This window comes from Rhincodon typus, chromosome 8, assembly GCF_021869965.1.
Source record: "Rhincodon typus isolate 14 chromosome 8, sRhiTyp1.1, whole genome shotgun sequence".
Lineage (NCBI taxonomy): Eukaryota > Metazoa > Chordata > Chondrichthyes > Orectolobiformes > Rhincodontidae > Rhincodon > Rhincodon typus.
This window is the reverse complement of record NC_063339.1, coordinates 84,900,369-84,923,421: the sequence shown is the minus strand read 5'-3', so window position 1 is coordinate 84,923,421 and position 23,053 is coordinate 84,900,369. Positions and strand designations below refer to the sequence as shown.

Genomic DNA, 23,053 nt, shown 5'->3' with positions numbered 1-23,053 from the left:
CTGTAACTCATAGAGTCATAGGTCATAGAATCCCTACAGTGTGGAAGCAGGTCCTTCAGCCCAACAAGTCCACACCGACCCTCAGAACATCTCACCCAGACACATTCCCCTATCACCTACCTAATCTACACACCCTTGAACACTACAGGCAAATTAGCATGGCCAGTCCACCAAGCCTGCACATCTTTGGCCAGTGGGAGGAAACCAGACCACCCGGAGGAAACGCACACAGGCACGGGGAGAATGTGCAAACTCCACACAGACAGTCACCTGAGGGTGGAATCAAACCCGGGTCCCTGGCTCTGTAAGGCAATAGTGCTAACCACTGAGCCACCGTGCCGCACCATACCCATGACCTTGGCGTTATCAGCACTCTTTCACTAGTTCTGTTTCCACCTCCTGAATACTCTGCGATCGAGGTGCAGGAACGTACCAAACTTCAATTCAATTAGTTTTTTGAGTAATTCTTCTTTATTACTTCTAATCTCCCACACTTTTTCATTTTCACCATTCACTCTGTCACGTAGTATTTCTGGAAGATTTTATGTATCTTCCTCTGTGGAGACAGAAGTAATGTATTCTGCACAGCAGCGGGTTGGTGGGGTTTAGGAGAAGAGAGACAACCTCTGTTAGCGAGTGAATACATTGAAGCATTGCACTTAGGAGATGATGGACATGGTACCCACTCCTGCTCCTCAGTCCTATGTCCCTACGTTCCATTCTACCCCTCAAATCTGCTGCACAGGAGCATTTGGAGACCACTTCCTCCTGGTACCCAGTGAATCAAAACAGAGGAGACGATTCACTCTCTGAAGACTGTCATCCATGGTTTGGTGTGAGATGGAAAATATTCCTGAGTAAAAAAGAGTCAGTGCTGGTCTGACACAAGCCTCCTCATCTGTCTTTACATAAGTGGCCCCTGTCTCCATTTGTTGGTTATGTTGTAGATCCAGATTCACTGTGAATACAGCTGCAACCCCACCCCACCCCCTGCCATACTGCACCCAGAGATTGCTCACAAAATCCTCTAGTCTCCCTGACTGCAACATTCCTGAACAGAACTTCCAGGGAAATGACAGCCGCTAACTTTCCAATAACAAAATATGAGAACATTAGAAACAGGAGTCGGTTATTCAGCCCCTAAAACCTGCCTTTCCCTTCAAAAGATCAGGGCTGATCTGATCTGGGCCTCATCTCCTCTTCCATGTCCAATTGCTTGCAGCCCTCAACTCTCTGATGCATCAAAATCCATCAACAACCCCTCCTCCCACCACCAAACATTTCAGTGATCTAGCTCCCCCGACGCTTTGGAACAGAGAAGCCGCAAATGTCACTACCCTCTGTGAGAAAGAAACGCTCCCTACACGTACGCTGTGACCTATTGGCATGAACAAAAGTTATGATTGCAAGCTAACAGTGCCTGGCACTGATAGCGACACAGTATTTGACTGAGAATGGTGTCACGGAACCTGAAAAAAAATGAAATTAATGGGAATGTGTTTTAAACTCCCCACTGGTTGGAGTCATCCGTAGCACAAAGGAAGATGTTTGTGACTGGTGGACATCAATCCTCTCAGTCCCGGGATTTCTCTGTAGGAGATCCTTCCTCGGCATAAACATCTTCAGCTGCTTCATCAAAGTCTTTTCCCCCAACAGAAGATCAGCAGTGGGGATGATCACACAATGTTTAGAACAATTTGTCATCCCTCAGTTCCTGAAGTAGTCTGTCTACATGTGCAGCAAGACCTGAACAACATTCAAGCTTATGTTGTTGAAGTGTCGGTAATATTCATGTAACAGTATTGCTATACACTGCTCATTTCACAGTAATAAAAAAAGAATTCATCCAGCACCTCAAATTGATTTCACAGGAATAAGAGGAAGCCATTCAGTCCATCAAAACTATTGGATAATAAGAGGCACAGACCATTCACTCTGACCTGCCTTTTACACAGGAAGAAAAGGAGTCTAGTCAGCATATTGAGCTATTAAACAAGTACCAGGGTCACACAATCAGGTCTTTGAGCGTCTTCCCTGGGACCAGGAGTAGGCCATTCAGAACCTCAAGCGACATAAACAGAAATAGGAGGATGTCATTGATGCTCCAACATGACAAACCAATGATGCAGTGAATGAACAGATAGACTGCTCCATGTTGATCCCCCTGGCTCCATTGCTACTGGTCCACACATGTTACTTTAGTTTTGTTTGCTGACAGTGAGGGGGGACTGTGGATGGTTTGTGCCAAGTCTCACGGAGACATCTTCCGTTTCCCAGAAGACAGACTGGTGTCCTCACTGGAGGTCAGAAGCTGGTGGAAATGGCTAACTCGTTCAGAAATAAGTCATAATGGCTGCTGACAGATCTGTGAACAACATGACATACAGTGCAGAGTCACACACCAACTTCAACGTAATGTGGTGAGAGTTCATTTAGAGCCTGGAGCTCTATCTCAGCTAACATGGTGCTCCACAGAGGTCCATAAACTATCAGGAAACATGTCTCATGGGAAAAAAAAACACAAACAATTTGTCACACTGTCAATGTCTTTCTGGACATAATAAGTATTAGTCCATAGCACTGAATTTTAAACACAATCACCTCTTATTCTATCACAGCACAACAGATTAAATATTCATTTCCTTCACACTCTCCGCAAGGTACCATCATTCCAGGTATCAGGCTGGTGAAACTCCTTCCCATTGTCTCTGTGGCAAGGAGATCATTCTGTATTAAGGAAAGAAAATCTGTACACAGTGCTGCAAATACTGCATCAACAACACTCTACAACTGCAGAAAAGTGTTTTTACTACCAGACTTGAATAATTTTACAATGAAGGACAATATAACATTTACTGCCATGATTACTTGTTACCCTGTATATATTCTTTTAGTGACTTATGAACAGGGACTTCCAGGTCATTTTTGACAATAGGACTTCCCAACCTCTCACCTTCTAATAAATACAAATGAGAAGGATGGTATTTGTTGCCCATGTCCAAACAATTTCTTTGCCTTGTAAATGGCTGTTCTCCAAGCACTGATACATGTGATACACCTCGAGTAATGAACTTAGTCCAGAGCAGGACCCTACTCTCTGTATTCTCTCCAACTTTAACCCATATAGTATTTCACCGCCTTACACATGGGCTCAAAGGTCTTCTGAAAAATTCAAACGCACCATTCCCATTGATTCTCATTTGTTGATGTCATAACCAACATCCTCCACAAACCCCAGCAGGTTTATAAAAAATAATTTGTCTTTCTTGAATCTAGGCTGACTCTGTGAAATCATATCATTATTCTCCAACAATCTATATATCAAATTATTTTCAAACAATATCAAATACTTCTCTCACAACTGACATAAAGTTATCTCCTATTTAGTTTTCTGTTTGTTTCCACTATGGATTCTGTGTAATCCAAGATGGTGGGTGGAATAAAAATGTGGCAGTTCGAGCTGCTCCTTTCATTGAGGTATTTTCACTGATGAAGGTGATTTCCTCGATTTCTTGGAGCAGTAATTATTGTATTATATACTGTTGCATTGTTTCGGAACTTTGAAATAAAAAGATCAAAACAAAGGTACCTTTAAAATGGGAGGAACGGAGAGACCAGGTACCACATGGGACGTCATAGAAATATCAGTGAACCTGCACAGCTGACTGACCAGGAAGTCAACTTTCCTGGTTGATTCCTTGTGTTCTTTAGTTTAAAGTATCTCTGGTCATCAGAGTTGGGTCTAAGTGAAATGAACAAAGTGAAATTCACAGCTGACCTTGGAGAAACCTTGGTATAGGGAGTTCACAGCAGGGGAAGAGCTAATTGTCATTTTTGTCTAAACATACTCTGCTGTAAATCTACAACAGTGAGTAATGTGTTTTTCTTGTTATATTTTATTGAGAACTATCTCTAGATTAAACTTTTCAAAAAATATATAACATAGGTACCAAGTTAGCCTAGTGTAGTGGTTTTAGAGCAGTAAAACTGTGCTATTTTATTCGTCTGTAGGGAGTTAATGTGCTATGATGGCCTTTAGTAATGTGATGTGCTTTTCCTGTCAGATGTGGGAGATTAGGGAGAATTTCAATGTAATTAAAGAATATGTCTGCTGGAAGAGCGTTTGGTTACGAATCCTATCGGATCACATGGATCGGTTAGAACGGCGGCTAGAAGCAATGAGGAATTTACAAGTGCTGGGGAATGTGTTGGATGGCTGTTTCAGGTGGTAGAAAAACTGCAGATGCAGTCAGGTCGATAGGTTACTTCCAGGAAATGTAAGAGGAGTAGACAGGTAGTGCAGGAGTCTCCTGTGGCCATTCCCATCTCAAAGAAGTGTGCAGATTTGGACAATGTAGGGCATGATCTACTCTTGGGAGAATGTAGAACTCACAGCAAAGTTTCTGGTAGCAAGACTGGCTCGACTGTAATGAGGGTTACATCAGGTTCCAAGTGATCGATTGTGATGGGGAACTCTCAAGTCAGAGACACAGACAGACGTTTCTGTAGCTGACTGCGAGACAACAGGATAGCGTGTTGCCGAAAGGCTGCTAGGGTCAAGGAAGTCTTGGGAGGGTATAAAATATTCTCAATGGTTAGAGAGACCAACAGGAGGCTGTTGTTCACAATCAAACTAACAAGACTGGATGAGAAATAGACAGGAATGTAGGGCTGCGAGCATAGTAATATCTGAATTACTCTCCATGTCTTGAGCTAGTCAGGATAGGAATAGCAGGATAGAGCAGATGAACGCCGGGCTGAGGAGCTGGTGCAGAGGGGAAGGATACACATTTCTGGATCTTTGGAATCTCTTCTGGTGTGAAGTGACCTTTACAAGGAGGACGGATTGCACGTGAATTGCAAGAGGTCTAATATTCTGGCAGGGTGAATTATTAGAGCCATCCGGCAGGATTTAAATTGGTATGATTGTGTCTGATTATATAGACTGAGACTTCATAGTGTTAAGGGATCGGGTAGAGAGGAATTTTTTGTGTGTGTGCAAGAAAATTTACTTATTCAGTATGTGGATTTTCCTCCAAAGGAAGGTACAAAACTAAATCTACTCTTAGGAAATAAGGCAGGGAAAGTGACTGAGTTGTCAGTTGGGGAGCACTTTGAGACCAAAATCATGACTCTATTAATTTTAAAACAGTTATGGAAAAGGATAGACCTGCTCTAAAAGCTAAAGTTCTAACTTGCAGCAAGGTCGACTTGAATGCTATCAGCCATGAAGTTTTAAAAGTTGATGGGGAGTGGATATTTGCAGGTAAAGGGACGGCTTGCAATGGGGCGTCTTCAAGAATTACCTAACAAGTGTGCAGAAGCAGTATGTTTTGTTTGGATGAAAGACAATGCTGGTAGGTGTAGGGAATGCTGGATGACCAGAGAAATTGAGATTCTGAACAAGAAAAAGAAGAAAGCATATGTCAGGTATCGACAGCGGGGATTGAGTGAATCCTGAGAGAAGTATAATGGCAGTTGGAGTATGTTTCAGAAGGAGATCAGGAGGACAAAAAGGGGACATGAGATAGCTTTAGTAAATAGGGTTAAGGAGGAGCCAAAGGATTTCTGCAAATACACTAAGGTCAAAAGAGTAAATAAGTAGACAATAGGGCCCCTTAAAGCTCAGCAAGATCACCTATGTGTAGAACCACAGGAAATGAGTGAGTTACTAAATGAGCAATTTGCACCAGTGCTTTCTGTTGAAAAGCAAATGTACTCGACGGAACTTGGGGAAATAAATAACAAAACCTTGAAAATTGTCCATGTTACAGAGAAGGAGGTGCTGCCCGTTAAAATGCATAAAGGTGCATAAATTACTGGGATCTGATCAGGTATATCCTACACATTTATGGGAAACTAAGGAAGTTATTGATGGCCCCTTACTGAACTATTTGTATTATCGATAGCCACCGGTGAGGTGCTGGAAGACTGGAATTTGACTAACGTGATGCCACTATTTAAGAAAGGTTGTAAGGAAATGCGAGGGAACGAAAGACTGGTGATTATGAGATCAGTGATGGGCAAGTTGTTGGTGGGGATTCTCAAGGACAGGACTTACATGTATTTGGAAAGGGAAGGACTGATTGGGGATAGTCAACATGGCTTTGTGCGTGGGAAATTATGTCTCAATATCTTAATTGTTTTTGAAGAAGTGACGAAAATGATTGATGGAGGTAGGATGTTAAACGTTATCTATATAGACTACAGTAAGGCATTCAACAAGGTTCCACATGGTAGACTGGTTCGCAATGTCAGATCACATGGAATACAGGGAGAACTAACAATTTGAATACAAAATTGGCTCAAAGATGGAAGACAAAGCATGGTGATGGAGGGTTGCTTTTAGAAATGCAAATCTGTGACCAATGTTGCTCAATAGGGATAAGTTTTGGGTCCATTGCTTTTTATCATTCTATGATGATTTCAGTTTTAATACAGGAGTTATGGATGGTAAGTTTTCACATGGCACTAAAATTGGTGATGTAATGAACAATGAAGAAAATTATCTCAGAGTAAAACGGGACCTTGATCAGATGGGCTGGTGGATCGAGGAATGACAGTTTAATTTAGATAAATGTGAGGTGCTACATTTTGATAAGGCAAATCAGGTCAACACTTGGTAAGGTCCTGGGTGGTGTTGCCGAACAAAGAGGCCTTGGAGTGCAGGTTCATAGTTCCCTGAAAGTGGAGTCGCAGATCGACAGGATAGTGAAGGAGAAGGCTGCTATGTTTTCCTTTCTTGGTAAATGCATTGAGTATAAGAGTTAGGAGGTATTACAGTCATATTACAGCTATACAGGACATTGGTTAGGCCACTTTTGTAATACTGCGTTCAGTTCTGGTCTGCCTGCTACAGGATGGATGTTGTTAAACTTGAAACAGTTCAGAAAAAAATTGCAAGGACATTGCCGGGGCTGGAGGGTTTGAGCTATAGGGAGAGACTGAACAGGCTGGGGCTATTTTCCCTGGAGAATTGGAGGCTAAGATGTGATCTTATAGAAGTTTGTAAAACCATGCAGGGCATAGATAACGTTAATAGTCAATGCCTTTTTCCCAGGATAGGAGAGTCCGAAACTAGAGGGTGTAGGTTTAAGGCAAGAGGGAAAAGATTTTAAAAAAGAATCTAAGGGGCAATATTTTAAAGCAGAGGGTGGTGCATGTAAGGAATAAGTTGCCAGAGGAAGTGGTGGAGACTGGTACCATATCAGCATTTAAAAATGTATTTGGATGGGTAGATGAATAGGAAGGGTTTATCGGGATATGGGCCAAATGCTGGCGAATGGACTAGATTAACTTAGGATGTCTGGACATCATGGATGAGTTGTACAGAAGGATTTCTTTCGATGCTGTACATTTTTATCTCTCTATGACTCCCGTCCATCCTGTTTTAAACACTTTCGGTCACAATAGTTACTTTCCACTCTGCAATTCACTTTCCCGAGTCTAAGGAGCTCTGAAGAACTTGGACCTTCCTCAATATTCAGGGATATGTCTCATCGAATCATGGAATGTATAGTACAGAGGGATGTCCTTGACTCTTTGTGTGTGTACCAGCTTCTGAAAGAGCTACCAGCAAGCTCAATTCTCCAGCCTTATCTCCATCGCTCTCTAAATTCATCATGCATCTGGAGCAACAACTTATGTTCTGAGTGCTTCCTCTTTATTCTAATTTCCCACAGTTCCTCATTTTCACCCGTCACCCTGTTCCCCGCTATTTCTCGAAGGTATTCTGTTCCTCCCTTCACGGAGACAGAACGTCACATTCACCACGCTGGACAGAGCTGTGTCACCTCGTGAATATATTTGAGAATGTCACTCTGGAACATGATGGATATCTCACCCACTCCTGCATGGAAAGTTATAGAATGAAACCAGTTCACTTGATGGCCATTGTCAGCACTGCCCTCTCCCTGGTGCATACATGACACACTCCCTCAGTGTTGAAAATTCCTTCCCCCCCTTAGTTTATTTTCCTGGCTGATAAACAGTTATATCCCTGCACAGTCACAGTGATCTGAAAGATAAATGGGTCCGCTCTTAATAGAAGCAGTTGACAATGTAACTGCACAATTTTCCGTACCACAGTCACGATAAAAGCAGCACCACTGTTGCTGGTGAAGTTGACTGGGGATGTTGGGGATAAGATGGCCTAGTGGTGTTATTTCTAGACTATTAATCCAAGAATCCAGGTACTGACCCACATCCCAATTCGAATCCCACCACGGCAAATAGTGGAATTTGAATTTAATAAAATATCTGGAATGGTGAAACGATTAAGCCATCGTTGATCATCAGAAAAAAAACCCACTTGGCTCACTAAAGACCTTTAGGGAAGGAAATGTGCCATCCTCACCTGGTCTGGCCTACATGTGACTCCAGGCCAACAGGAATGTGGTTGACTCTCAACTGTCTTCTGGAATGACCAAACCAGCCACTCAGTTATTTCAATCACTACAAAGTCTCAAAGAAATGAAACAGGACAGACATATCTGCCAGCAACATACAGCATGTGGACTGCAGTGGTTCAAGAAAGCAGATCACAAACACCTTCTCAAGGGCAATTATGAAAGGGAAATAAATGCTGGCCCAGCCTGTCACACCCACAAACCATTAATGAATAAATAAAGATGACCACATTCAGGGGAGACAAACTGAGGTGGCATTACTTATTTTAAACGCGGACTCGGATATATATCAACATGGGCATGATATTCAGAAAGATGAAAAAAGGTGAAAAAATGTTATTGATTTCACATTGTATTTCCATAACACCTGATCATCAACTATCCCTTTCTTTGCTTATTTTTCTCTAGCTCTCTCTTTCTCCATTTATTAAGCTCATTCCTTCTCCCGTTCAAAATAAGCATCTCTGTCACCAGCATAAATCACACTATTTGCCAGATGACTTCAGTTCTGATGTCAGTTCAATGGACTTGAATTGCTAAATCTCTTTTGATTTCATCGGAGCCAGCCAAACCTGCTCAGTTTCCTCAGTACTTTGTTTCTTTTTGTTTCAGATTTCTGACATCTTTCTTTCTTTGATTAAACCGCTTTTTTTTTTTTTTAATTTCATGTGACATCGACATCACTGGCAAGAGAAGCATTTGTTAACCATCATTAATTGCCTTTGACTGTGACCATTTCACAAGGCATTATAGACCCAAACACATTGTTCTGGGCCTGAATTCACACTTAATCCAGACGAGGTAATAATGTTAGATTTCTTTACTGAAGGACATCAGTGTAATGAGATAGTTTTTCGACAAAATGCTGTTGGATTTATGGTTGTTTTCAGCGAAATTCGCTTTTGTTCCAATTCTTATCATTCGAATTTAAGTTCTGCCATCAACTCTGGTAGGACTTGAAATAGTTACTTTAGTATAATAACCTGTGTCTCTGAATTACCTGCCCAGTGACTTAACTACTCTGACATGGTGTCCCTATCTTTGATTACTTTCGAGACAAGAACAAGGGTGTGATCAAATTATTTGTAACTGGAAGACTGTCCTGAAGAGAGCTGGAACCATAAAGTCTGAATTTTACAAAGGCATAGATAATGGTTTATTCAGCAACAGCACAAAGGCAGAGGTGGAGAGTGGGGGTATTATGGAGCTAATATTGGACAGGTTTGGTGAGAGATATAATTCAAAAAAGGCCCTCAATGTTGTGAACAAGTCTTGTTCTCAGATGCTTGTGAAGGATGAGTCTGAAATTCATGGATAATGAAGCGAGGCTTTAATTGAAAATGAAGATAATTGTTTCCGTCTTTTCCAAATATTGGTTACAGAAACAGCAATAGAGTTTAATATACTTTATGGAAGTAATGACTGGACAGAGATAGAGAGACTTACCAAGAACACCAACAATAGCGAGAATGGGATAGTAGCCAGCCTGAATAATCATCAGTACAGCTTCTATCTGATCTGGTAATGTTGACCAAGATGCGGTAAGTAAGATTAAACTCCAGGATAAAATCCTGTCCATTATTGTATCATTCCAGTCTATTGTTCTCAGATTCTGATTCATTGCTGGAACATTCCAGTCTATTGTTCTCAGATTCTGATCTGTTGTTGTAACATTCCAGTCTGTTGTTCTCAGATTCTGATCCATTGTTGTAACATTCCAGTCTATTGTTCTCAGATTCTGATCTCTCCACTCCCTCCGTTGGCAGCTGCTGATCCCTGTTAGTGCTGTCGCTGATGTTCCTGCTCATGCTATGGGATAAGACATTGAAAGGAGCCCCTTAGTAATAGGAGAGGGAAAGCTTCCTGTGACGCAGTTCGATTCCATAGAGACTGACATCAATCACAGTCACTGAACAAACAGTTTCAGTTAACCCCTTTCAATACACCTTCAGTGAACCTTCAGTTCACAATAATAACTGGACTGGATTGGATGTTAACATCGTTGGCTATTGGTCTTATATCCCATCACCAATTGCTCTAACAAAGTCTGTGGAGATGGAGAATGATAGATATTTTCATTTTGCAGGCTAGATGGTTCTGCCTTGTTGTCCATGTGCAATGCTGTAACAACCTGCACCAACACCAAAAAAAACAACCAAAATGTTATTACTGTGCTGATTACTCCTAAACAACCAAAAAAAAAATATCACTGGGCATAGTTGCCCTGACCTTGCAGAGGAAGTGTGGATTTCTCACAGCTGTAACAAAGCAACTTTGTATCTTCAACATACAGAGTTCTTCAATTGCAGTTTTTGTGCTTTAAAGTAGCAACATTTACATTTCCTGATTCAGTTTACCAAAACCAAAGCCAAACGTGGCGTGTACAATGATGTGGTTCATTAAAGCCCATGGACTAAAGAGTCAGGAGCAGAATGAATGTGACTTTGGTTCGGAGACAGAGAGGAATGGGAGCAGTGGCTGTAGAGACTGGAGAGGAGGACAGTGATATCCCAATTTCACCAGTATTTAGCTAGCATTATTCTGACAGACGGAATGAAATGTAATGCAGAGCAAGAAAACAGGTTATATTTGGGAGATGGAATGCCAAACAACAATGTGAACACCGCATGATAACTTTAAATGTGATGTAGGGAATCATATAATGCGTTTTCACTGTTTCATCATGGGGAATGCAGATTGATAAGATTGTTCATATCTGCACAGGATATTCAGAATTAAAAGCAGGCAAATATTTCAAAATGTTTGGAAGGAAAGGGAGATTGTAGGATAATAATAGTAGGGATACAGCTCATACCCAGCTGGTGCAGAGATGATGGGCTGAGTGACCACCACCTTTGCTGTAATTATTCTGAGATATGAATGAAAAGTTTGCAGAGCCTGAGAGGACAATCTTTGTCAGTGAAGGACACAGACTGCCGCCATGAATAATCTATTCCTGTCATCTCACGAAGTGTGGCTGCCTCAAAAGTGTCTTTTCAATCAAAATCGATTTCCTGAAATTCATGCATTTAGGAGGGTGTTAGCAAGAAATTATCCTTTGAAACTTAAAGAAGAAACACACTCTGGTGTAATACAAGTGTAACCGACACAACAGCTCTAATGGAAACAGGAATGGAGCATATTGTCCAAATATAACCAGGTTCAACATCTGGACCCGTCAAGGAAAGCAAAATGCTGGGGATTATGGAAGTCTGAATTACAAACAGAAATTGGTGGAGAAACGCAACGTTGAGGTAACATCTGGAGATAGATTTAGAGTTAACAAATCAAGTCTGATATGAACCTGTTCTGAAAAAGTCATATTGGACTCAAAAAGTAAATTCTGTTTCTCTCTGTTCAGATGCTGCTAGACCTAATGACTTTTACTCCAGCATTTCTTTTTTTTCTCTTTTGGACTGTTGCAATTTGTCTGATTTGAATCCAAACAGTGAAGCTGCCATTTGAGTTGAATCTCAAGTATCTTAAATGTGTTCAGCTTAAATGGTGTTCAGTTCTGTTTGATTGTGTTCAGTTCTGGTCAACTGTGTACGGTTCTGGTCACTTCATTAGAGGAAAAATGTGGAAGCTTTACAGAGGGTGCAGAGGACATTTACCAGGATTCTGCGTGGACTGGAGGGCAGGTCTTATGAGGAAAAATTGGGAGAGATAGGACTCTTTTCATTGGACGGAAGAGGGATGAGCGGTGCCATGATAGAGTTGTACAAGATGCTGAGAGACAGAGATAGAGTGGATAGTCAGAATTTTTTTCCCAGGGCGAAACTGACTATTACGAGGGGGCATAATTTTACGGTGATTGGAGGAAGGTATAGGGGAGATATCAGAGGTACGTTCTTCACACAGAGAGTGGTGGGCGTGTGGAATACACTGCCAGCAGTGGTAGTGGATTCAGATATTTTAGAGACTTTTAAGCGACTCTTGGATAGGCACATGGAGGATAGTAAAATGTAGGGTATGCAGGGTAGATTGATCTTAGTAGGATAATAGGTCGGCACAACATCGTGAACTGAAGGGCCTGTACTGTGCTGTACTGTTCTATGTCCTATGTTCTATTTGGTAATGGTCATTAAATGAGACATTTCAAAGATCCCTAAGATCGATGGCGTGTTGCATTGAGATAAATTGCCATGAAAAGTTTGAACTCAGTGGCACTGATATCACATGATTAGTCCTCTGAAAGTAAATGATTCAAAACGATGGGGATCGTTATCTCAGTGTTATGCTGTGTTCCTGAGGTCACTGGGGTTCCACTCATCTAGCAAAGTGTTACCGTTCTGAGACTTCAGACTAAACTATGAAAACATAAAATATCTTGCTATTTTAAATAGGTCACATTCATCCATGGGTTTTAGCAGGCATTAGCGAGTCAGACATAGAGCTGACTTCCTGAAACTCTTCTAATCCAAGTGGTGCAGATATACACACCGAGCTGTTTGTAAGGGGATTCCAAGGTTTTTAAACTCATTATAGTGAAGGAACAGCAATTTATTCCCTATCCAGGATGACATGTGGCTTAAACGATAACTTGCTGAGATTGGGTTTCCCATTGCTCAGTTGAGGTCATTACCAGGGCAGGATTCTCTTCAACTCCCATTGATCACATTTTTGTTCAGGGTCCTTGATATTGCAATGAGTCAAGTACGACTGGTGGCATGGGAAGTTACTCTGATTTCACTTCAATTGACTTCGGAACATCAGCTGAAGCAATAAAGAAGGAAAGTACAGAACACTGCTTGAACAATGTGCTCAGTGTCCTCACAATATTCCAAAGAAATTTTAGGCATGGATTTCCGATTCCGTCAGGAGACAATTGTTCTATTCATGATGAGGCTATTTGGTTAAGTGCCCTGTCAGATGGGGCAGAACGAAGATTCATCTGTACCATGGGGAACAAAATTATCCCATTTCCGGTGCATCAGACAGTGGAAAACATGCACTATTGCCTGCTCCTATTCGACATCGATCATTTCAACCTCATCATTCACTGATGACCAACAGCAACACAGAAATCAGCAGCTTCCATCATCCTAGATGGAGAACAAAAAGGGAAATGGAGGGATGGGGAAGTGGGAGAAACCGAGGGAGTTGTGGGATAGACAGTGGGGGTGGTCGAAGAGGGCTATGAAAGGAGATGGCCATTGGAAGGGTATGTAGCAGCAGAAGGGTCAGTGCAAGGGAAGCAGAAGTGTAAGGAAGAAGGAAGAGGAGGAGTAGCAGATGAAGTATAAACGACAGGGAAAAGCATGTATTTGGAGAAGAGAGATTGATGGCCAATCAAATATTACTGTTCAAGAAAATCGGTATATGATTTCTATTGATAATTAAGAAAATATTTTTGATGCTTCTTTTCTAACATTTGGTTCTCATTTAGATTTTACATTCACTCTGCATTTCTGCATTTCCATCAAGTACAGATGGAATGTTTTTCTTCCCTAGTGCATTGTCTTCACATTTTTTTCAAGGCAGACATGAGAATATGGTTTGATCTCCTACAGCGTGTCCATAATGTAGAATTTATTTGTATCTTTATCCTCATCACTCTATCTCTGTCAAACAAACTTAATGAATGAGGCTGTGTCCATCCTGCAGATGAAAAATTCTTTCAGCTCTGACTATTGCAGGGAATGTTATGAAGAACATGCGCAAGGCCCACGTAAAATATAAATGTTTCAGTACAAGACACCAAAAATTAGCTCACCAATAGTTACGTTAAAGCTTTATGAATATAACATTCAGAGGGGCAGAATGGAAAAGGAAAATTCAGCTCCATGTCCAAAATACTATTTGCGATTCTCTCATAAAAGATCTCGACTACATCACACTGTAAATTCATCAAAATAAGAGGAACAAAAGTCTGAAAAATTCAATTCTACCTCTGAAAATAACATCTGAAAAACAGGAAGAAAATCAAGGTTTGTTTGTGATATTCATGAATGATGATAATGAGAATGTGGGAGATGGTGGGTGAGTGACGGTGCGGGGAGAGGATATGATAGATAATTTTGTGGATGTCACAAAGATTAGCCAAATGGTTCATAATGAGGAGGAAAGTGTTAGGCTACAGGACAATACAAACAGCTTGTTCAGATGGCCAGATCAGTGCCTGATGAAATTTAACACCGATAAATGTGAGTTGATGGACTTCAGAAGTAACAAGACAAGAAAATACTCAAACGGTGAATAGAGGCTAGATTTGTTCACGTTTATCTTTGGAACAAAGAAAGTCGAGGGGAAAGCTTGATCAAGGTGTGTAAGAGCATGAGAGGTATGGACAGGGTGAACAGACGGCAGCTGTTCACCTTCCACGAAGGGTCAAGAACAAGGAGACACACTTTCAAAGTGAAAGGTATGAGGTTGAGAAAGGATTTGGGCAATTTGTGTTGCATCCAGAAAATGGTACGTGTCTGGAATGCACTGCTTTGGAGGGTGGTTAAGGCAGGTAACATCACAAACTTTAAAAAGCACTTGGATCAGCACCTGGTGGTGCAGACTCGAGGGGCCTTTTCTCGATTGTATGATTATATGTGGTAGCAGCCATGAAATCTCTGATATATTCCGAAGTACGAGCCAACGGAACTTGTTTTTTCTGTTCCATCAATTATGCTCAGTAAGTGGTTATTTAACAAATCAGAATCATCTCGTGGAGTATCAGCACTTACTCAATCAAGGACAGCCCAATGATATCTGAGAACATCGAGGGTTTTTCAAATGGTCAGTGCAAGATTATTCCAGCTGTTTGCCACTATCATTTTAACAAAACAAATAACATGGATACAGCTTTTCCTTCATTATAATAAATGCTTTTAGCTGTAAGGGTGTCATTTCTCGAAAGAAGAATCAGCTCCTTCCTCCCACGTAGACACTTTGAGAATGCACTTGTTTTCCTGCCAATTGTTAACTCTCACTTACGTCCAGTGCTAATGAACTTGTTGACTGTTTCCATGATCTGTTTCCAAAAAGAATGTTTCTGTTTGAACCAGGATTGTGAATGCTCACAAACTAACAGACCATATTGACAGGGGAGGAAAACACCAGCCACCCAACTGATTCCTCAGCACTGTTTCACAGTCCTCAGTTCCTGCAGCAGTCTCTGTGCTTATTCCAAAATATGTGGACCCCATTCAGGATTCGCTGATGAATGGGTAACAAGAATAGTTGTTCAATGCTGCCTGGCAGGAATTACATCCAACAGGAGGTAATGCAAAAGCCCTCCTTTGATATTCAGTGAGATAAACAACTTCCAATGACGAGTCTCCTGTGTGTAACTATTCATCAGAATTTCAACTGGTCCAGCCATGTAAAAGAGCAGATCACAGAAACCCTACAGTGTGAAAACAGGCCATTCGGCCTAACAAGTTTGCACCACCACTCTGCAGAACATCCCACCAAGAACCATTCCCCTACTCCTGCATTTCCCATGTCTAACCCACCTAACATAAACATCCCTGGACACTATGGGCAGTTTGGCATGGCCAAACCACCTCCCTTGCACTTCGGGAGGAAACCGGAGCACCGGGAGGAAGCCAACGCACACAACTGGAGAATGTGCAAACTCCACACAGACAGTCGCCCAAGGGTAGAATTGAACGTGAGTCCCTGGCGCTGTGAGGCAGCAGTGCTAACCAGTGAGCCATGTGCTGCCCCAAGAACCTCACATTTATTAAAATTAAACTCTATCTGCCACTCCTCGGCCCATTGGCCCATCTGATCAAGATCACATTGTCCTCTGAAGTAACCTTCTTCAGTGTCCGTTACATTTCCAATTTTGGTGGAACTTTTGGCTGGAACCTTTCGAAGCCAATTAAAGCTGGTCAAACTACATTAAAATCCCAAATGAACTAAACAGTAAATCTGATTTTCTAATAAATTATTGAATTTTGTCGATGTTTTTATTGATCTATTGAGCTAATTGATACCTTTAAAGTTGTGGGGTATATTTGCAAAACTCAGTTCATGCATAAATTGAAAGAAAAGGCCACCTGACAGCTCAGGTAACAGATAATACAATATAACACAGCATTTAAGAAGCAGCTGCAGGAGCGCTCAAAAATGCCAGGGCATAGTGGGCTATAGACCTCGAGGTAAGTGAGATTAATGTAGTTTGGTGGCTTTTGACTGGAATAACCATGTCGAGCTAGAAGGCCTGTTTGTATGCTGAATGACTCTATGACCTTAATTTTGAAAACATAAAATACAATATCACAATTCCCAAAGATTGTGAGCGTCAGGTGGTGAGGATTACAATCTCCAAGGCCACACAGCATCCTGACTTGGATCTAAATCATTGTCCCTTCATTGTAACTTGTTCAGAGTCCTGTACATCCCCTTGAAACAATTTATTAGTGGCCCAGCACCATGTGGTTCAAAACCATATTCTGAATGGAAATTAAATAGAGGCAATAAATGCTGGTCTTGCTAACGAAAGTCGTCTCACAGGAACAAATGAAAGGAACTGCACTATTGAAGACATCTATTCGGCCAAATCTGATTTATAAAGCAGTTTTAATGGTATTTTCACTTTGTCCCACATCTCTGATCTTTCGAGTATTTTCCCAGGACTGTTTTAAAATCACATTTGGAAGCTGTGGCCATCACTCTGAAAGGGAGAACCTTCATGGCCATGTGAATTATCTCATTGTTTTCCTGATTCTAAAGACAATAGAAATGTAGAAGCGAGGATCAGGAGTAATTGATTGGACAACTCAAACCAATTCCACCATGTGATGAGATCTTGGATGATCTGATTGTGGGCTCAAATAAACATTCCTCTCCACCATTTATAATGTTCGTGCAGCATTCTTAGTCAAGAATCTGTCTGCCTCTGCCGTAAGAATATTCAATGTCTTATCCACCATCTCTCTCTGGAAAGAGTTCCACAAACACATAATCCTTTGAGTGGGTTAAAAAAGTCATCGCTTTTTTTTTTAAATTGGCATGTTCTTCAGTTTTACAGTCCATCCATGAGTGGTAATCTCTTGCACAAAGTGAAATCGTGTTTCAGCATTCAACTTGAAAAGACTGGGTGGAATATTCTGGGTTTAAACAAGATTAGGTGTCATTCGCTGAAAGTCCAATAGACCCAGGGCCAGTCTGGTCAAGATTTTCTCCGAAGATAAATACTTCTCACAGGAATCAGTTCAGTGAACCGTCTCTGGATGGCTTCTCATGTCATTATGCCCACAGCTCTCTCAAAGCAGTGTCACCTTTATCCTGTAAAACTGTCGAAAAACTGCCCTACTTCTGAATGCATTCTGTTTCAGAAAGTTTTAACATTTACATTGTATCATTAAAAATTTGATGTACATTTTTTTTCTAACACGTTCCTGGTTCCTCCATACCTCAGTTTTGCAATCTCTCCATTGAAATAATACATGCTTTTCCAATCAAACTTTCAAAGTGTTCGAACACAGACACATTTTCCCTACTATGCTGCATAACCAATAATTTTCTGTTCATTTGACGCATCTAGACCCCTTTATTGATTTGTGTCTTCTTCGTATTTTCCCTTCCTAACCTTTTCAATGTTTATATTCTTCCATAATACAGTCAGAACATTTTGCCAAATGTATACATTGTGGCAACATTTAGAGGTGGAAATGGCATAGTGGTATTATCACTGGACCGTCAATCCAAATACCCAGGTAATGTTCTGGAGACCTGTGTTAGAATCCCACCATAGCAGATAGTAGAATTTGAATTCAACAAATATCTGGAATTAAGAGTCTAATGATGAACACAAATCCATTGCCGATTGTTGGAAAAATCCATGTGGTTCACTAACGTCATTTCGGGAAAGAAACTGCCATTCTTACTTGGCCTGGCCTACATGTGACTCCAGACCCACAGCAATGTGCTTGACTCTTAACTGTCCTCTGGGGATTTCGGGATGGGCAATAAATCCTGCCCTTTTCAGTGATGCCCCCATCCTTTGAATGAATAAAAAAAACAAAATTCCTGTGGAATTGACAATATAATATTTTTTACCCCATGTCCAAACTGTCATTTTGCGACAATGCTAACGTGTTTTGCTGTCCCATCACCCATTTCCCAGACTGCAGTTGCAGAAAATATTCTTTAAATCTCAAAAGAATGGTCACCTCTCTTTGCTTCTGATGTAAATGGTCATTGGTCCTTTTATTATGAAATTGACATGTTAAGTAAGGACTGCCTGTCAGTCTGTGACATTTTGATATTGTTTACTCCAGGCAATTAAACATCAGGAATTAGGAACAGGAATAGGCCGTCTGGTTCACAGGTCTGCTCTGCCAATCAACAAGACCTGATTGCACTCTTATCTCCACATTACTGTCTTGTTCACCACACACCAAGCAAGCCTGCATCTCCCTCAACCGAACCACCTTTATGCATGCCGCCCCAAACATCACTGGAGACTAAAAGCCAAAGGACTGCAGATGGACCAACAAAGGAACATTGGAATTAAGAGCGGAAGTAGGCAATTCAGCCCTTGGAGTCCACTGTGATACTTATTATGATCATAACTAATCTTATCCAGTCTCAACTCAACTTTCCTGTCTGTTCCACATAGCCCTTTATCCCACTTTTCATGAGAAACACGTTTCTTTCTTTCTTGAATCTGTTGATTGAGTCTGCCTCCACTGCACTGTGTGGCAGTAAGTTCCACAGATTCACAACCCTCTGAGAGAAGTAGTTTTGCCTCATGTCATCTTTCTATATCTATGACAACTTGTTCAAGGCTTTCCTACAAGAGGACATGTTGCCAATGTCCACCTTATCAATGTCATTCAGCATTCCAGATACCTCAATCAGATCCTCTCTCATTCCTTTGTACTCCAGCGAATATAAGCCCAAGCTATTCAACCTCTGCTCATATGACAACCCTTTTATCCCTGAAATCAAACTGCTAATCTTCCTCTGAACGGAGTCCAGTGGCCACCACATCCTTCCTCAACTAAGGAGATCAGAACAGGACACAATATTCCAGGCGTGGTCTCACTAAAGCCTTACATAATTTAATACATTTCTTTTGCAATAAATGCCAGAGTTTAGTTTGCCTATCTTATTGTAAGCTGCACCTACATACCTACTTTGACATTCATACACAAAGACACCTATGTCCTTCATCGTTGACGCACTTTGAATCTGCTTCCACTTAAATAATAATTTACCCTTTATTTTTCCATCCAAAATAGAACACCTCGCACTAATCCACATTAAACTGAATCTGCCAAATTCTGGTCCATTCTTCTAGCCTATCAATATTCATATGTAAACTCTTTATCTCCTCATCACAGCCCACATTACCACTTGTTTTAATGTCATCCGTGAATTTTATCATATTTAATTCTGTCTCTGCTTCCAGATATTTTGAATAAATTGTTAAGGTCCAAGAACTGAAACCTGCAGCACCTCACTAGTTTCAGTTCACTGTGCAGAGGAGATCCCATTTATCCTGACGTTCTGTTTTCTCTCAGTTAGCCTATCATCTATTCAAGTCAATACAGTATCCTTAACCCCATCAGATCTAAGTTTCTGGATCAGTCTTTTACGTGGTACCTTCTTAAGTGCATTCTGGAAGCCTAAATATACCACATCCACTGGATCCTCAATATTTCGCTTCCTGTTTACATCCTCAAAGAACTCCAGTCGATTTTTCAAGCACGACCTGCCCTTCATGAAACCGTGCTTATACTGATACTCAAAACTTTCTGGTATATCTCTTCTGAACCCTCTCCAGCTTAAAACATATCCTTCCTATAACTGGGTAACCAGAATTGGACACAGTATTCCAGAAGAGGCCTCCCAAATGTCCTGTACAACCTCAACATTTAGAATGAATATAATCCCTACAGTGTGGATTCAGGCCCTTCAGCCCAGCAAGTCCACACCAATCCTCAGAATATCCCACCAGACCCATCCCCCTATAAACTACCTAATTTAAATATCCTTGAACACTATGAGCAATTTAGCATGGCCAATCCATTTAATCTGCACATCTTTGGACTGTGGGTGGAAACTGGAGCACCCAGAGGAAACACATGCAGACATGGGGAGAATGTGCAAACTCCACACAGTCAGCCGGAGGCTGGAATTGAACCCAGGTCCCTGGCACTGTGAGGCAGCAGTGCTAACCGCTGAGACGCTGTGCCACCAACATAACATACTAACTCCGATATTTCGAAGGACTGAGCAATGAAAGCTAGTGTGCCAAATGTCTTCTTAACCATCCTGTCTACATGTGACGCAACTTCAAAGAATTATGTACCTGCACCCCGATGTCCCTGTATTCTCCAACATGATCGAAGGTCCTACCATTAATTGTATAAGCCTGACCCTTGTTTATTGTACCAAAATGCAATACCTCGCATTCAGCCAGATTGAACTCCATCAGCCCATTGACCCATTTGATTAAGATCCCTTTGTAATCGCAGAAAACCTTCATCACTGTTGACAATGCCATCAATTCTGGTGTCGTCCACAAACTTAATAGCCATGCCTTCTATATTTTCATCCAAATCATTTCTATAAATGAGAGACAAAAGAGGATCCAGAACTGATCCCTGTGGAACACCTCTGGTGACAGGACTCCAGTCCAAAAAGGTTTTCTCAACATGTTTGACAAATTCCTCACTATCCAAACATTTAACACTTTGGTAGTGCCAGTCAATGTTTGGAAAATTAAAATCACCTACTATAACAAATCTATTATTCTTACATATATCTGAGATTTCTCGAAATATTTGTTGCTCTGTTTCCCCCTGACTGTTGGGGGGCCTATAGTACAATCCCATCAAGGTGATCATTCATTTGTTCGTATTTCTAATTTCAATGCGTATAGTTACACTGGATGATTTTTTAAGGAATATTTTCCCTAGTTACAACAGTCATGTTTTCCTTAAATGAAAATACCGCTCAGCCTCCTCTTTTGCCTCCCTTTCTATCCTTCCTATAACTGCCTCATACTTCTAAAGTCCTTCCAATATAGACTGAGTCCTCACTGCTATTTTTATGACAAGTCCTTCGTTCCGGGATCATTCTTGTAAAACTACACTGGACGCCCTCCAATGCCAGCACGTCCTTCCTTCGATTCAGCGTTCAAAACTGTTCACAATATTCCAAACGCTGTCTGCCCAGAGCTGATACAGCCTCAGCAATACATCTCTGCACCGTATTCTAGGCCACTTGAAATACATGTTAAAATGGCATTTGACTTCCTAACTGCCAACAAACCTGCATGTTAACCTTAAGAGAATTCCTGAATTAGGAGTCACAAGTCCCTTTGCGCTTCAGATTTCTGAAGCCTTTTCCCATTTAGAAAATGATCTATGCACTTATTATTCCTATTTTACTTATGGATCAGGTATTAATCCAGAGATTATTACCTTTTTAGTTGTACTCTTTAATTTAGCCTCGAGCTGCTCATATTACTTCAGCAGAATCTCATTTCTATCTAGCGCGACTGTTCATCTCTCACTCCAAGTTCCTCTGCAGCCTAGATGAGATATCCTGAACACAGGCACCAAGTAGGCAACACAGCCTTTGGGAGTCCCGTTTCTGGCAACAGAGAAGAGTGTCTATTTCCCTGACAATTCTATCCCCAATTACAACTACACTTCTTTTATTTCACCCCTACCTCTTGAATGACCCACTCCACCACAGTGCTGTGGCCAGTTTGCTCATCCTCCCTACAGCTCCCGCTCTCATCCACACAGGGAACAGGAATCTCAAACCTGTTAACAAGCTCAAGGTCTGAGGCTCCAACAGCACTCCTTTTGTTTTCCTCTACCTGTCTGACTCATGGTCACAGATAGTAAGAACTGCTGATGCGAGAGTCAGAGATAACACAGTGTGGAGTTGGAGGAACACAGCACGCCAGGCAGCATTAGAGGAACAGAAAAGCTGACAATTCGGGTCGGGACCCTTCTTCAGAAAATCTGTTCCTCCAGCTCCACACTGTGTTCTCTCAAGCATGGTCACACCTTTTTTGTTCCTGACAACTGACTGTATTTGAGGTAATTAACTTGAAGCGTCTGGCTGCCTCCTGAAACAGAGCATCCAGGTAACTCTTCCCCATCTCTGATGTGTGGCAGTGTTCGGAGCTCAGTCTCCAGCTCATCAATCTGAGCCAGAGTTCCTCAAGCAACCAACACTTGCTGTGAATGTTGGCGCTGTGAACCACAATGGGGGTCCATTAGCGCCCACGTAATGCAGTTACAACACATCGCCTGGACCAGCATCTCTATTTTGATTTAAAAAAATATATACTGAAACAAAGTCCATTATTGGTGGGGAGAGTAATTGACGACGCTGAAGAGGTTGGCATAAGACGAATTGGGCAGATGTCTTGAGGGATTGTGTGGCCGGCAGAGATTAGAGATGGGAATGATCACTATCATGGAGGGATTAGCAAATAAGGATCAGAATTTTTTTTTATATGTTGCTTTTTCTCAACTGGCAAGCTCTTCAGCTCAGTGAGCTCAGGATGAGGATAACAAGACTCAGTGCAAGTGAGTACATGGACAGCGGAGTGTTGGATGAGCTCAGGATTACAGGGAAGTTGAAAGTGGAAGCAGGGTCAGGAGTGTTTTACGGTCAGTCAATCTCGAGGTTACAAAGGCCTAACTCTTTTCCCTACCTTTTGTCCATAT

General features: G+C 41.4%; 1 pseudogene; it reads right to left on the bottom strand.

Annotated features, from left to right (window-relative positions):
* Positions 1-10,029, bottom strand: part of LOC125483749 — a 15,491-nt pseudogene extending 5,462 nt beyond the window's left edge.
* Positions 10,030-23,053: the final 13,024 nt, after the last annotated feature.